The sequence below is a fragment of the Triticum aestivum genome, chromosome 1D (assembly GCF_018294505.1).
Source record: "Triticum aestivum cultivar Chinese Spring chromosome 1D, IWGSC CS RefSeq v2.1, whole genome shotgun sequence".
Taxonomy (NCBI): Eukaryota; Viridiplantae; Streptophyta; class Magnoliopsida; order Poales; family Poaceae; genus Triticum; species Triticum aestivum.
Window position 1 is genome coordinate 480,884,106 of NC_057796.1, and position 15,160 is coordinate 480,899,265.

Here is a 15,160-nt window from a genome sequence, read left to right on the forward strand (position 1 = left end):
CAGGGAAAAAATTCCACTATAATTGCGAATGTGGTGGCAGAACCTGAACCTCCCCTGTTTTGTCAATGGCAGGCAGCGGCAGCAGTGTAAGCGACAGTCACTACCAAATCGAGTTCGATAACAGCTAAAATAGAAAAGAGGGCGGCATTACCGATTTGAAGCACTGTCTCCTCGCTCCATCTCATTCAGCCCCCGCGCTCCTATCCAATCGAGATTCTAAAACGCCAAGAAACAGGGGCAGCATGAGGCCACAGATTTATCCAAAATTCTGGGGAATGGGACTAGAGTTTGGAAAATACTCACTCGCGATAGCCGCTGCCGAGAAAGGCGCTCCACCACCGGGCGGGCCGCGGATCCAATCGAGATTCTAAATCGCCAAGAAACAGAGGGGCAGCATGAGGCCACAGATCCCCCAAAATTCTGGGAAGTGGGACTAGGGTTTCGGGCTCACTCGCAATAGCTCTGCCGCTACCGAGAAATGCGCTCCACCACCGCGGAGAAGAAACCGCTGCCGGAGAAGATGCTTACGGCGGCGCCGCTCGCCCAGTCCAGCACGGGTGAGTCGAGCACGGTCACACAGTCACCGGTCGAGTCGTGGACGGTTGACTCTTGACTACGTGGCCCTAGGTGGACCCCACCAGTCAGAGCACATAACCCCCGGTGTCCTAACCAAACCTCAGCCTAACTAACAGCCAACTAGCCGCATAAACGGGTTGTCTTGCTTGAGCTATTTCTGCGCTGGGAGACGTCGAATGAGAACCATTACAACCAACGACGTCGCATGAGAGACAATTCAACTCAAAGATGCCGCATGGGAGCTATTTGCCCGCTGGTTCGCGGGTCGAAGGTGTGATCCCCGTCCCGGGATCGATCGACCCAAATCGAGGTTTGGGAACAAGGGCGGGTCGAGCTGGGTCGCTTGCCGGATCGCGCCCCGATCGATCGATGCTGACCCAGATTGAGATGCAAGAAGCCAAAAACGGAAAAACATCTACGTGAGTTCACGAGGAATCGAGGCTGGCGTCGAGCCCTTCCGCAATCCTCCACTCGGCTGACGTCGAGCTATCCGCCTGAGATTCCGATTTTCCGACGCCAACTAGGGAAGTGCGTGTGCGCGGGCGGGAAGGGCAAACAGGATGGTGCAGGTCTTCCTAAACGGCGATGTGATGGGCGGGAAGGGCAAACAGGACAGTGTGGAGGCTGACGGTAGGACGGAGGGTTGGAGCTAGATCCATGCCGGACTGGAGCTCTGAAGATGAACTGACCAAAAGGATGAACATGATTTGGGGAAAGAAAATTCTGAATCGATGAGCTTGTTGTGCAACCAACCCTTCGTGTCAAAGAAATAATGGCCCCCATGATTTACAGCCCTAATGTTGTATTAGTATTATGCAAATTTCAGGCGGGATTTTTCCCTCCCTGTAATATTGGCAGAATATCAATACAGATAGTAAAGATCTTTCTTTTTCTTCCATGGAAAAAAGTCTTAGCAGAAAATTTGTAACTGGGCAAAATGAAGATCTAACCCACGGCGTACCACGACCCGATCCATCGTTCCGGGGTCATCGACCCAAAAAAATTTGGATCATGATCCACGTCCTCAATTAACATTCCGGCCGCAGAAGTATATTGCTGGTTGCACCACGTTCTGGAGGGGTGGCGACCCTCGACCCCGTTCCTCGACCCGGTCGACCCGGGTTCCTGGCAACTACTGATAGCCCTGTTCTCTCTGGATGCGAACAAAATTTCATCTCTCTCGGATTTTTTTTGTGTGTGTGTGCGGAGAGGAACACTACTGCTGAGAGGATTCTTATGACTACCAGCAGATCAAGCCTTCCCATGAGTTTGTTGCCAAGGATTTGCATGCAGCGAAGTGGAGATTCCGTCATTTTAAGAGGTGAGATCAATGCTGTTGTACTGCTTGATCAGGAGTATGCAACGCTATATTTTGATGTATACTGCAGTATTATTTTGTTGCTGGTAAACATTATTTCCACCTAATCTTTTTCAGAGGTAAAGAAAATTATGCTGCCAAGGAGGTTATTTTGTAGGTTTTTAAACTGCGCACAAAAATAAGACATGTTCTTCATCAAGGATAGGAATTTTAATATGTAAAGGTCAGTAAAAAAGTATGCACATAAAATGCTATTCTTTTTTAGTTGGCAACATTGCATACAGTATTCGAATCTTAATTATTGGAATTCATTGTTCCAGATGGGAAGTTCCTGAAAAACTTGAATAGTCCATTTTATATGGGACTTGTCAATCCACCCATACCAAATAAGATTGTTTCCGGAGCCTGACAGCTAAAATGCACTGTTTTTTTAGAAAATGAACTGACAATGAGAAGTTATGTTCTAATTAAGATGGATTAAGGGTTGTGCCTTTTTATTCAGCATGAATATATAGCAGGCTGGTTCAGTGATCATCTGTGAACTAAAATTATGCCCTTTTGTTCAAATAAGATGGGAGGATGGCACAGACTGTAATACCGAATTAGACTATCTCCATGGGAGATCGAGATTGTTGGTGGTTCAATCTTTATTGCTAAGTGTCTGGCACTATCAATGACCTGCAGACACAAACAGTGTTGTACTCTTTCCTTTATTACTACAGGACCACTCAAGCTAATGGTTCTAGATTTAATGTAGATTATATATGCATGAACCCTGTCTCTGGCAGCATCAATGTTTTACAGACACAAACATTCAAATGCTTCTATGTGTAAAATTAAACCAATTGTGATCAGTATAGATTGGTGAATTGTTCCTTGGACCTGCACGGTTATAATTGACATTGTTCTACGTGCTAAGATTGATGTTGATTTATGAATCTAGCGTTATTGTCATGCATGTATGACATGAGCTTGTTCTTATAAACCAGATATTATTGGATGCCTTTTTCTCTGTTTGTTTTTCGGTAAATTTGTGGTTCAGCATGTAAGAACCATGAACAATCATATTAAGATTATCCTTGCGACAGTGTATGGCCTTTAATCAATTATACTGCTGATAAAGTTTACTGTTTTGGGCTCATTTAGTATGTTCCTATTTTCCATTTTTGTACCTTTCTTCAAAGTTTGTGTCTCTACCATGTCCATTTGTACAATGCTTAATGGTATCACAAGTCATGTGAAGTTTGCATTATAAAATAGAGACATTAATTGTGGAATATTTGATTCCATTTTTTTACTATACACATACTATATAGCTTATGCCCATAAGTTCTCCACGGAGAAGTTTATCCATTCTTGCAAGTGGTTGGTACAAGTTCATACAGTTACACCCATGATATTGGGTTTTCACGACACGTGTTCTACCTAACTGAACTGAGAGCGCTTTCATTTCTTCAAAAAGAAAAACTTTTTCTGTTCCTAATGTCTACTTTATGTATTCCAGAATGCGTAGAGGTCACTAAATGTACAAAAAGGGCTAAGTTTCTAGTCATTAACACAGTTAAAGCTAAACTGCTTGAGGTGTAGGTAAAAAGAGGTACTCTTTCTACAACTATATTAGTATTAGTACCGACATTCACTAAACGGAAAATAACCAATGTAAAATTTATCTGTGAATGACCCATTCGCATAATAAGAACATGCATGGTCTGGCCTGCTAATTATGAAGTGAGGAGTTTATCCAATTTTTATTTAATTTCTTCTAACAGGTTTGTAGAAACTCATCCAGTTAACTGCTTTTGACGTGTGACATACACATATGATTGTGATTTTTTTTCTCTAAAAGAATCATCCCATCGTTATGAAGGAGGAATTACCAGTGTGACATACAGAAAGAGGACATTAATTAAGAAAAAGAAAAAAAAAATGCACCAGCCGGGAATCGAACCCGGGTCTGTACCGTGGCAGGGTACTATTCTACCACTAGACCACTGGTGCTGCTATGTGTAATTTCTTTGGATAAGGTATAATATTTTCGGCCCTAGACCACTGGTGGTTATGTGATGTAATTATTTTATCAGTATATACAGGTAGACCATGTAAGAACATATGATGCAATGAAGAGTTATGGAATTGCAACTCCTAGCTAGAAATGGGGGCCGAACTCCGGCCTGTCTGTCCATGCGCTCGTGGCTCGTCTGCTATCTTAATTCAACCATCCCTGACTGAATCTAGCATCCTTGTCCAAGATTTCAAGTCTCGACTGGTTTTCATTTCTTTTGAAGGATGCTAAAATTATCAAAGAACCTCCAGAAAAGGAGGAAAATCTGAGTGACCTTATAAAATATGTGTACCCTGAATCTGTACTCCATAATGTTACTTTACTTGAAGTGTGTCTTGTCTGCACTTCTGAATAAATATGTACTTCTGAACAAATATGTAATGTAAGTTGTGGGCTCTCTGGCTTTGTAGACATCTCTGTTACAGGGGCGCATTAGACAATTAGTTCTATATATTTGTCATTATTTGCCTGCCAATTAACTGAGCTGTTGCAGACAGTCTTTTATATTGCCGCTGACATAGACAGCCTTTGCCCAATTAACCGATCTAGGGAGATTTGTCAATTATGCGGGCACACTACTTATTTTGTACTGTAACTTCTTGGTACAATGTGCTCCTGTCTGAAGCTTGATTTCTATCACAAATCATTTTGCATCTGTGAATTTCTGTACGAACTCATTTTGCTTACTTCCCACTTTCCTAGTGTCACATGTTATTCCAATCACTAAATATAACTATGCTCGTGGAAACTGATCTGCAAAAACCACGTTGTAGAGTGAAGTCCATGCTTTGACATTTACTGATCTATTACAAGAATTGGGTGAAAACTGACATATGCAGCATAGTTAGGCGACTCAAATACAAATGGGTGATGACAAGTGAGGTCTCATGACAAGTTGGCAACTTGAAGCCCTTGACGGTTTCGGGTTAGTCCCCATCAGCAGAATTAAGCTTGGACTTTCAGATATCCGAATCCAGCTAACGCCATTACAAATTCCGTGATTTACTATCTAGTTGCGTTTCAGATCAAGCAAGTTCTCTGTGGTCTTAAGTCTTAACTAAAAACTACCACATCCGTACCAAAATATAAGACTCTTTGCAGTTCATACTGTTAGAATAAACCTTGCAAGTTTAGTAGTTTCAGAAGTTTCAATTAGTTCGGTTAGTCTTGCCGCCATGGCAGCAATTTTCAGTAGCGCTCTGTCTTCTCTGTCAGTTTCGACAGTTAGCAGGTTAGCGAGATTAGCTCGAGTGTTTAACGGTTTAGACCGAGTCGAGCGCCCTACTGATTCGTTCGTGGGATGGCACGAGCATTGTGGATCGTAGTGGCGCAAAGTAAGGAGGCCATGAGCCCCGTTCGTTCCGAATAAATTCAGTGAGAAAAAAAAACTGCGGGAGTTTGAGCAGGCCAAAACCTCTGTCTTCCACCACCTCGGTTCAATTTTGTTCTTAGTCTTTGATTTCCAACACATACAGAAGTACGAGTATAATGGAGCAGCCAAGTCAATCGATTGGCGTGCTTTCCTTTTCTGGGTGTTGTTGGTTGGATTCAGAGAAAGGAAGATTGGGCTGCTGTTGAGGGTGCATTAGGCGGGCAACTGGCAGGATGATCAGCAAGACCAACTGCAGCAGTACGTATGGGGAATGTTACTTTGCGTAGAAGATTAGCTTTGAGGGCATCTTGGGAGACGCTAATGTATAGGCTGAAACATCTCTAGTACTACTGTGTAACAGCATATGATGGAATGAAGATTGTGTTCCTTTGACAGACAGAAGCAGATGTTGACACATGTGTTCTTCTATATATGTGCAGGAATTACATAGTATCTAGGCACAGGAACCAGATCATCAAGGATTATGAATTGACATGCCGAAAAACATAATAGTAAGCTGGAAATGGGCCCCAAACCGTGGGAAAACACAAAATAAAGAGAGTAAAACGGGGGGAAACACAAAATCCATACTAGAACAGAAGGGAAAATAAGAGAAGAATGAGCAGAGCAAAATCATTTTTCTTGAATTGCCCGCATCATATTGCAGAACTTCATTGCTCGATGTGCTTACCTAAATTGTTGACGTTTGTTTGTTAGCCAAGGAGACACCAACCAGTATCTCAGCCAAATCAAAAGAATCCTCTAAAAAGAGCTAAATCGAAAGAAAAGGAAATTATGTGAAAGCGCAGCAAACGTAAGAAAGAAATAAACCCGCTGTCGTCGTTCCATAATACTCCCTCCGTTCCGTAATGTAAGACGTTTTCTGATACTAGTGTGGTGTAAAAAACGTCTTATATTAGGGACGGAGGGAGTACGTATTACTAACCAAAAAAACAAAATAGGATAGAAGCAGCATTAGATACAAAATACTAAATTACATGTTAATTATCAAGAGTCCACATTATTGCAAGTAAACTGAGAGAAATAAGCAAAATGAAGAGTAGATTACGTGTGACAAACTTCGAAGAACAATTCATACAGACAAATCATTCCAATGAAACTCAAAATTTTCTGGTTTTGATTTGTGGGACCCTCCTCAAGAGAGGAATGGCCCTTTAAAAATTAGGGTATGCTGCTTATTGTGGCGTGCACACGGTATTCTTTAGTAAAAGGCGAAAGAATAGTTCGCTTTGTGCGCACCACGCAGCTGCGTGCCTTTCACAGTCTGCCCTCGCTGCTCTCTTATAGTCTCGCTGGCCACCCATTCTCGTACGACTAGCGATGTGGGACTAAAAAGAGCGCTCCTACAGCCTCCCCTCCCCCTGGCAGGCAGCTGGAGTCGTTGCCTCAGCAATTGCCAGGCTCTATACTGAATGGGCCTGGGCCTGATTCAACAACAGAGACTCGCGATTTCTTGCTCCAAGGGACTCGAGATTTCTTTGTTTTTCCTTGCTTCTCCCGGCCAGCACGTTGGTGGTCACCGATGGGAGTATGTTCACGTGGATTACTACGCATGCCCATCCCATGGAGGCCAATTGCCTGCTGTTATTCATATCTCGGTATTTTTTAAAAATAATAAAAAATCTTTGTACACTTTGCTGGTCAAGGCGGGAGAGAGGGAGGCATCTCACTCTCACATCACATCGTGTCACATGTGGTGGCAGAAATGGACCTGTGGAGAGACGCACAGAGACCTACGTCCTCACGGTCACGTCGCTCACACAGTGCATGTATATGTATATGTATGTATGCAGTGTACTACTACTAGGAGTACATGCACATGCACACCGATGCCACCTCTTGAGTCCTGACTCGTCGAGGGCCATGAAGAACACTAGATAGACCATCCAATCCCCGTTCTCATCATCATGCTCGCACCCCCTCGCCACCTCATGCCTCGCAACTTGGCAAAAGAGCTAGTACTCTGTGCCCATGATGATGGGAATTCCACCACCCCAAATCACAAAATCTACTCTCCTCCAGCGTGTACTGATTCCATACCGGCGGCATAGCATGAAAATTCAGTTTCTGCAGTTTGTTCTTCCTGCAGATCCCCGCGGTATAACATCCATTGGACATCTCATTCCTATTGAAAGAGAACCATCTCATTGGACAATTATGTGTCCAGATTTCAGTAGAGGCCCGCCCCATCTCCTAGCAAATCCTATTTGATGTTTTTTTTTTTGTGTGTGTGGAAAATCGTATTTGCCGTCTGTTGCATCAAATTAACGGTCAATCGCAGAACGGGTGAGCGAGCTAGCAACGACAGGGCCTGCCCAATTTAGTAGTGTTAGCGAGGGAACTTCTAAGTTTGGTTTTTTCAATTTTCTTTTTTCTGTTGTTTTTTGTACCAGTTTTCGCCAGGTATTTATATTTTTTTTCTTTTTATTTTTTATTTTCAAATAATAGTCACATTATTTTAAAAACTCATGAACTTAAAAAAAACTCAAAATATGGAAAATGTCTATATGTTTTAGAAAATGCAAAAATTAAAAAAAATTACACGAATTTTCAGGATTTTTCACAGTTGTTTCAAAAAGTATTCACATACGTTTTTAAAAAATATTCAAAATTCAGAATTTGTGCACTTTTTATAATAAATGTGTGCACGATTTTTTTCTTCTGAAAAACCTTGCGAACGAAAAAAACCACTGGAATACTAGAGCAGGGACCACTGGAAAAATAGAGCAGGAAAAAATCACTCACCATCGTCTCCTACCTTGTAAGGGTTTTCTTTTCTTTGAAGAACGAGAAATCGGAAACCGAAACGAAGAGGGGCTGCATGCAGGAAGGCGGCCCATGACACATAACAGTCAAGCGACGTCGGGATCTCTCAAGGGCCGGAGCTGGATTGGGCCTAAAGTTTTTTTTTTCTGTTTTACGATGTGCTAATTTATCTTATTTATTTTATTTGTTGAGAAAAAAATCTAACTTTATTTCATGATTGAATCAGTGGGGTGACACCAAGCCCCATTTTTATACTGATATTTGTTTTTGATATTTTATTTGGTTGTATGCTGGCATTATTTGTACACTTTGACGGTGATCGGGGCGAGAGAGGGGCCGGCATGTCACATCACCTCGTGTTTCATGCAGCGGTAGAAATAGACTGGTAGAGAGACGTACAGAGACCTAGTATAGTATCTGGTGCTACCAAGGTTTAGATGATACCATGATACGAACTTTTGGGAGCCGTTGGATCTCAGATCGAACAGCGACCGGGAGTTGTTGAACATTTTGCAAGAAAGTCATTCAAGAGTCTCAAAATTACGCGCAGGTAAAATAGCTTCTCCAACGATCCAAAATCATGTATCATGGTAGTATATGAAGTCTGGTAGCACCTGAAACTTTCCGCAGAGACCTAGTTAGTACCTCAGGACGAGTGAAGTGAGTACTGTGTACATCAGTACATGCAGATGCATTGCTGCATCTCATCTCACTGTAATTTATCGTGGACAGCGAAGAACGGTGGAGGCAATCGTCCAATCGACCCTTCTTCTCACCATCGTCGGCATCATCATACTTTGGTGCCACCTCACTCCCAATCTCGCAAAGCGCAACAGCGCCCCAAATGGCCGTGATGATGGCCGTAATGATGGGATTCCACCGTCCCGAAACGCACAATCCAGTGACAAACAGCGGCGGCATAAAAACTTGAGATGGATGGATGGATGGATCGATCCTGTAGGGGTCCCTGCGTGCAAAGCAACCAGATGGTAGTATGAGGGAGCCTCCGTTGATTGCTTTTTTCTCAATACCTCATGGCTCGCAACTTGGCAAAAGAGCTACTCCGTGTCCATGATGACGGGATTCCACCACTACAAATCACATATTTCTTGTGCAAAGCATAGTGCTCAAGATGCAAGCCTCACTAAAATCTGGAAATGCAAAAAAAAAAAAAGTTCACTCACCAAACGAGAATTATCTGATATACGGGCAACGGTCGCATTTCCAGATTTTAGTGAGGACGCATCTCCTAGCAAATCCTGTTTGACGTTCGTTGTGTCAAATTTAGCGAGACCTTCATGGTTTTCTGTACCCTCCATTTATTTATTTATTTATTTATTTTCTTTTCCTTTTTCTTTTCAAATAAGGTTCACAATGTTTTCAATACATAAAAAGATCATAAATTTTAGAAAATGCATATGTTTTTTAAAGAGGGTTAATTAAAAAATATATGTTTCTGTTTAATTTTTTGAAAAACATATTGAAAACCAAAAAAACCACTGGAATACTAGAGCAGGGAAAAATCACTCACCACCTTGAGTTGTGCAGCGCCACACCTATTTGCTTGCTGCACTCGCAAAAACCTCGCGGTGTCCCAAGCCCTACAAGATGGCCGTTGGATCAGACACCTGCGTCGCCCTCTTACGCCAGCAGCTATTATCCAATTCACAAAGCTCTGGGAGGCGGTTGCTGATGTGCACCTGCTGCTGGAAACTCCGGACTCAGTGATCTGGAGATGGACGCCAAAACGGCGCCTACTCTTCGGCCACTGCATATGCCGTGCAGTTCAAGGGGTGTACTCGCCTCGCCGGTCAGCGGCACATATGGGCGGCTGATGCTCCGCTAAAATGCCGAATTTTTGCTTGGCTTGCGATCCTAGGAAAATTTCTTACAACGGATAACCTGCAGAAAAGAGGATGGCGCACGACCCAATTTGTTCTGTCTGCCAGGCGGCAGACGAGTGTGCTGATCACCTCCTAGCAAGCTGCTCCTACACCCAAGCTCTATGGAGTCTGATGCTCAACCGCTGCAACCTCCCCACCACTCTTGCGCCGACGGCGGCGACAACCAGCCTTGCTGACTGGTGGGAGTCCAACATGGTGAACGCTAACCTGACCAACTCAAAGGGCTGGGGCGGTCTGGCAGTGGCAATCTGGTGGTTCACGTGGTGCGAGAGGAATGCCCGGATTTTTCAAAGCAAGGCGTCCACCGTCAGCGCGGTCTTCAACTCGATGATTGATGAATTTATGATATGGAACCAGGCTGGGCGTCATAGGATTCAGCTGTTTTTGGACAGACCTCGAGAGCCGGACTGAACTATGTGCTGATGTATGTTGCCGGGTTGCCTGCTGTCGGCATAGTTGATGTATAGCGGCCTGCTCCGATCAAATACCTGTAACACCTTTCCTCTTATAAATGAAAAAGAAAAGCTGCTCCGACAGCGTTTCGTCAAAAAAAAACTTCTATGCGCCAGATTAGACCTTGTAGGATTTTTTCCCCGCAAAAGAAGACCTTGTAGGTTTTCTTTTTTGGTTGAAGAAGGATAAATCGTAGACAAAAACGAACAGGGGCTACATACAAGAAGGCGGCCCATGACCCATACCGGTCAAGCGGATCTCTGAAAGGCCAGATCTGGATTGAGCCTAATTTTTTTCTCTGTTTTACGATGCGCTAATTTATCTTATTTTATTTTTCTAAAAAATCTTACTACTTTATTCGATGATTTTTTTTGGGGGGTGATGGGATGACACCGGGCCCCATTTTTATACTGACATTTTTTTTTGGATATTTTGCTCGGTTGTATCTGGCATTATTTGTACGCTTTGACGCTGTGCAGGCTGATCGGGGCGACACAGGGGCCGGCATGTCACATCACCTCCTGTTGCATGCAGCGGTAGAAATAGACTGGTAGAGAGACGTACAGAGACTAGTACCTCACGACCAGCGTGGTGTACTGTGTACATCAGTAGATGCAGATGCCCGCTGTGCCATTGCTGCAACTCATCTCACTGTGATTTTTCGAGGGAACCGTCCAATCTACCCTCCTCATCGATCATCGTCACCATCATCATACTCCCAATCTCGCAAAGCGCAACAGCCACTAGTAGAAAAAGAGGTTTCCATACGCCCCCATTAGTCCCCAAAACAATCGAACCGCGACAAAAGAGGCCTTTAGTCGCGGTTTGGGAGGAGACCCGCGACCAACTATCTGGGCCCAGCGCGCTCGGTCGACAGCTGGCGGACGGGAGGGGCTTTAGTCGCGGTTGGCCTGGCCAACCGCGACTAAAGGTCCCCGAAGGCCTTTAGTCGCGGTTGGCCTGGCCAACCGGGACTAAAGGCCCATCCCTATATATAGGACTCAGCTCACTTCACTTCACTCAGCTCACTTCACAATTTTCAGAAGGGGGTGGTGGGTTTGCTTTTGATTCCTCCTATGCACACAAGGTGTTCGATGAAATGCCCGAGAGCCTGAAACAAACATGATATGAAGTGTCCGAGCCACACTTGAGCTTTCTCATTTATTTTTCCTCCGCGATCGCGGTTAGCAACTTGAACCTTTCATGTGTCATTGATAAAATACGCATGTGTGTAGTTCATTGTTTAATTTGTATTATTTCTAACTAGTTAGTTTAACAAATGCATGATGGTTAATTATATACTTTATATAATAATAATGCAGATGAATCGACAATGGATGTACGGTCCCCGACTCTCCGGCGAGTTCACTACGGGTTTGAAAGATTTCCTCATAGTGGCAAATGCGAACAAGCAGCAAGGTTTTATTATCTGTCCATGTGCTGTCTGTAAGAATCAGAAGGGTTACTCCTCCTCAAGAGACGTTCACATGCACCTGCTTCGGCACGGTTTCATGCCAAGCTATAATTGTTGGACCAAGCATGGAGAAAGAGAGGTTAGAATGGAAGAAGATGAAGAAGAGGATGATATCGATGACAACTATCATGATCATTTCGGTGATACTTTCATGGAGGATGATGCTGAAGGTGGGGAAGGGTTAGGTGAAGGTGAAGAAGAGGCACATGATGAGCCCGCTGATGATCTTGGTCGGACCATTGCTGATGCACGGAGACGCTGCGAAACTGACAAGGATAGGGAGAATTTGGATCGCATGTTAGAGGATCACAAAAAGTCGTTGTATCCAGGATGCGATAATAGTCTGAAAAAGCTGGGCTGCACACTGGATTTGCTAAAATGGAAGGCACAGGAAGGTGTAGGTGACTCATCATTTGAAAATTTGCTGAAAATGTGGAAGAATATGTTTCCGAAGAATAACGAGTTGCCCACCAGTACGTACGAAGCAAAGAAGGTTGTCTGCCCTCTAGGTTTAGAGGTTCTGAAGATACATGCATGCATTAACGACTGCATCCTCTACCGCGGTGAATACGAGAATTTGAATGAATGCCCTGTATGCACTGCATTGCGTTATAAGATCAGAGGCGATGACCCTGGTGACGATGTTGAGGGCGAGAAACCCAGGAAGAGGGTTCCCGCCAAGGTGATGTGGTATGCTCCTATAATACCACAGTTGAAACGTCTGTTCATGAAAAAAAAGCATGCCAAGTCGTTGCGATGGCACAAAGAGGACCGTAAGTCCGACGGGGAGTTGAGACACCCTGCTGATGGAACGCAATGGAGAAAGATCGACAGAGTGTTCAAAGATTTTGCAGCTGACGCAAGGAACATAAGATTTGGTCTAAGTACTGATGGCATGAATCCTTTTGGCGAGCAGAGCTCCAGCCATATCACCTGGCCCGTGACTCTATGCATCTACAACCTTCCTCCTTGGTTGTGCATGAAGCGGAAGTTCATTATGATGCCAGTGCTCATCCAAGGTCCAAAGCAACCCGGGAACGACATCGATGTGTACCTAAGGCCATTAGTTGATGAACTTTTACAGTTGTGGGCCAGACCTGGTGTACGTGTCTGGGATGAGCACAAAGGAGAGGAATTTGACCTACGAGCGTTGCTTTTTGTAACCATCAACGATTGGCCTGCTCTCAGTAACCTTTCGGGACAGACAAATAAGGGATACAATGCATGCACGCACTGCTTACATGAGACTGAAAGTGTACGTTTGGTTAATTGTAAGAAGAACGTGTACCTGGGTCATCGTCGATTTCTTCCCCGAAATCATAACGTAAGAAAGAAAGGCAAGCATTTCAACGGCAAGGCAGATCACCGGCCGAAGCCTGCGGAACGTACTGGTGCTGAGATATTTGATATGGTCAAGGATTTGAAAGTCATCTTTGGAAAGGGTCCTGGCGGACAATCAGTTCCGCGGGGAGTTGACGGGCACGCATCCATGTGGAAGAAGAAATCTATATTTTGGGAGCTAGAATATTGGAAAGTCCTAGATGTCCGCTCTGCAATCGACATGATGCATGTTACGAAGAATATTTGCGTGAACCTGCTAAGCTTCTTGGGCGTGTATGGGAAGACAAATGATACAAAGGAAGCACGGCAGGACCAGCAACTTTTGAAAGACCCAGATGACCGGCATCCGGAATGGTTTCAAGGTCGTGCCAGCTACGCTCTTACCAAAGAAGAGAAGGTCATTTTTTTTGAATGCCTGAGCAGTATGAAGGTCCCGTCTGGCTTCTCGTCGAATATAAAGGGAATAATAAACATGGCGGAGAAAAAGTTCCAAAACCTGAAGTCTCACGACTGCCACATGATTATGACGCAATTGCTTCCGATTGCTTTGAGGGGGCTCCTACCGGAAAATGTTCGAGTAGCCATTGTGAAGCTATGTGCATTCCTCAATGCAATCTCTCAGAAGGTAATCAATCCAGAAGATCTACCACGGTTACAGAACGATGTGGTCCAATGCCTTGTCAGTTTCGAGTTGGTGTTCCCACCATCCTTCTTCGATATTATGACGCACCTCCTGCTCCACCTAGTCAAAGAGATTTCCATTCTCGATCCTGTATTTCTACACAATATGTTCCCCTTTGAGAGGTTCATGGGAGTATTAAAGAAATATGTTCGTAACCGTGCTAGGCCAGAAGGAAGCATCGTCAAGGGCTATGGAAATGAGGAGGTAATTGAGTTCTGTATTGACTATGTTCCTGACCTTAAGCCGATTCGTATTCCTCAATCGCGGCACGAGGGGAGACTAAGTGGAAAAGGCAAGATCGGAAGGAAATCCACGATATGTATGGACGGTCATTCTATGACTGAAGCACACCACACCGTTCTGCAAAATTCCAGCTTTGTGGCTCCGTACTTCGAGCAACACAAGAATATTTTACGCTCGGACAACCCGAGGAAGCCTGAATCCTGGATTAGAAAGGCCCACATGGAGACTTTCGGCAGTTGGTTGCGAAAACATTTAATGAATGACAATGATGTTGGAGATCAGCTGTACATGTTGGCCAAGAAACCATCTTCGACTATAACGATTTTCCAAGGGTACGAGATAAATGGGAATACATTTTACACCATCGCCCAAGATAAAAAGAGCACCAACCAAAACAGTGGTGTCCGCTTTGATGCAGCAACCGAGAATGGGCGAAAGGTCACATATTATGGTTACATAGAGGAGATATGGGAACTTGACTATGGACCCTCCTTTAAGGTCCCTTTGTTCCGGTGCAAATGGTTCAAGCTAACAGGAGGTGGGGTAAAGGTGGACAAGCAATACGGAATGACAATGGTGGATTTCAACAATCTTGGTTACCTTGACGAACCATTCGTCCTTGCCAAAGATGTCGCTCAGGTTTTTTATTTGAAGGACATGAGTAGCAAACCGAGGAAACGGAAAGATAAGAAAACGATCAGTACATCATGCGATGATCCAAAGCGCCACATTGTTCTTTCAGGGAAAAGAAACATCGTGGGAGTGGAGGACAAGACAGACATGTCAGAAGATTATAATATGTTTGGTGAAATTCCGCCCTTCAAAGTGAACACTGACCCAAGCATTAAGTTAAATGATGAGGATGCTCCATGGATACGGCACAATCGTAAGCAAGCAGGGACACAAGGGAAGAATTGATGTGTAATAATTTATTGTACCAAACTTTGT

The 15,160-nt window shown here is 44.1% G+C and overlaps 2 non-coding genes across 2 annotated transcripts; both read right to left on the reverse strand.

Moving 5' to 3' along the window:
* Window positions 1–3,821: 3,821 nt before the first annotated feature.
* Window positions 3,822–3,892, reverse strand: TRNAG-GCC (transfer RNA glycine (anticodon GCC)). Its single transcript has one exon. It is a non-coding gene; the product is annotated as a tRNA-Gly (tRNA).
* Window positions 3,893–6,479: 2,587 nt separating this feature from the next.
* LOC123183726 (U5 spliceosomal RNA) lies at window positions 6,480–6,597 on the reverse strand. Its single transcript, XR_006492756.1, has one exon. It is a non-coding gene; the product is annotated as a U5 spliceosomal RNA (small nuclear RNA).
* Window positions 6,598–15,160: the final 8,563 nt, after the last annotated feature.